Source organism: Fonticula alba (assembly GCF_000388065.1).
Source record: "Fonticula alba strain ATCC 38817 unplaced genomic scaffold supercont2.4, whole genome shotgun sequence".
Classification (NCBI taxonomy): Eukaryota; order Rotosphaerida; family Fonticulaceae; genus Fonticula; species Fonticula alba.
In genome coordinates this window covers 37680-39511 of record NW_009242974.1, presented here as the reverse complement: position 1 = coordinate 39511, position 1832 = coordinate 37680, and the positions used below count along the sequence as shown (strand labels likewise).

The following is a 1832-nucleotide window of genomic DNA, read 5'->3' as shown; positions in this document are numbered from 1 at the left end:
ATCACCGTGTCCGAGTGGTTAAGGAGTCCGATTAGAAATCGGATGGGCTCTGCCCGCGTAGGTTCAAATCCTGCCGGTGATGCATCGTCCTTTTTGCACGCGCCGCGAGAGGCAGGCAGGGGCGGGGGGTGGAGAAGGGCCCGGCGGGGGCGGCCGGCATGGGGAGAAAAGACAGCAACGGGGGGCCCGCCGCCCCCCCTTCGAGGGGGAGGGGGGTATTTTCCCCCGATCAAATGGCCGATCGGGGTGCCGGGGGGTTGGCGCCAAGGGAGGGGGGTGTTGTGCCGTGCGAGGCTGGAGGGGCGTCCGGCGTGCGGCCGAGTCGTGGTGGCCCGCCGGGGGTGGGCGGTCCCCGGGGCGGCCGGGGCTTTTTCATGAGTCCTGCAGCCCGGACAGATGTGCCCTGCTCGGGAGGAGGGCCGAGGACACAGTCGGGCCCGGGCCCAGGCGAGCGTGGTGGAGCACGACGGGCAGGGGGAGGCCGGTGCGGGTGGACGTGCGGTTGGCCTTGTGGCCATGTGCCCGGGTCCGGGCCAGGAGCACGCACGCGCGGCCGCCCTGCCCAGAGCGCCGCGTGCATCGGTCTGCGGGAGGGTGCCGGCCCCGGGCGATGGGTCGACCCTCGCGTGCCGCCGAGACCCCTGAAGCGGCCGACGTTGAGGGAGAATCTGGACCCACAGGGGGGGGGGGCGGAGCGCTGGCCGAGGGTCCTTCTCGCAGCGACCCGGAAGGCGCGGTCCCGGCACCGAGCCGCGTCGGAAGCCAAGCGCGGAGCATGAGATGGCCATTGGCCAAGGCAGAGGGGGGAGTCGGAGAGGATGCGATCATCGGCTGGGGTACCGGGACCCGGGCGGCCGGCCGGCCAGATCCCAGGCCACGGACCGCGAGTCGGCTCGGGGGCCGACATGCGGCAGCACGGCCGGGTCGTGTGCCGCGAGCGCCGCGCCCACCTGCGGCCGAGAGGTGGCATTGCGCGAGGGGGTGTTGATGCGCTCCGCCGTCCCCCGGCAAAGGCGGCGGCGCGGGGGCCCACGCGCGGCAGCGTCCCACGGGCCCCGACGGCCCGGCAGGCCTCGGGCTCTCCGGTCCCCGCGAGGGCGTGAGATCCCTGGGCCAGGGGTGCCCGATGTGCGCCCGGGAGCCGGGGCGCGGCCGAGCCGGGAGGGGGGGGGCAAGCCGGCCGTGGGCGCGTGTCCGGCGGTGGCCGGCTTCCGGGATTTCAGCGCACGAGGCGTGGGCCCCAGCAAGATCTCCCATATAGTCTAGGTGGTTAGGATACGTGGCTCTCACCCACGAGACCCGGGTTCGAGTCCCGGTATGGGAAATTCCCTTTTGCTCCTCGGGGAGGAGGGTCAGGCCTTCACTTCAAATGGCCCTCGGTCCGTCGGACCTCCGGTGTCCAGCGTCGATGGTTTAGTGGTAGAATTGCCGCCTGCCACGCGGTAGACCCGGGTTCGATTCCCGGTCGACGCAGACTGCCCCGCTTCTGCTTTTTGGCGCCACAATCCCGGGCAAGATGGCAGTCATGGCGTGCTGTTATGTTGTTGCTGGGTTTTTTTTGTCCCTTTTCGGATGCCACGAGCCGGAGGCGGGCGTGCGTTCCCATGCAGAGGGGCTTACATCCCAAATAAATTCCCCACGCATTGCCGCCAGGGCGTGGCCCTCCGGGCCCGAAAGCAATGGTCCCGGGCTGTTGGCGGGCGAGGTCGAATGGCGGACGATCGCCGGAGGCATGGAGGGGGGTGTCCCCGGCCCCGGGCAGACGCGGACTCCCGCGGAGGGTGCACCCAAGGATGGACCGAGATGATTGCGAGGGGCGCGGGGCGGGGGGG

General features: G+C 71.2%; 3 non-coding genes across 3 annotated transcripts; all 3 read left to right on the top strand.

The window, feature by feature from the left end:
• Window positions 1-82, top strand: H696_02552. The gene has a single exon. It is a non-coding gene; the product is annotated as a tRNA-Ser (tRNA).
• Window positions 83-1251: 1169 nt separating this feature from the next.
• Window positions 1252-1324, top strand: H696_02551. Its single transcript has one exon. It is a non-coding gene; the product is annotated as a tRNA-Glu (tRNA).
• A 78-nt stretch (window positions 1325-1402) lies between these two features.
• On the top strand, window positions 1403-1473 carry H696_02550. Its single transcript has one exon. It is a non-coding gene; the product is annotated as a tRNA-Gly (tRNA).
• The last annotated feature ends 359 nt before the right edge of the window (window positions 1474-1832 follow it).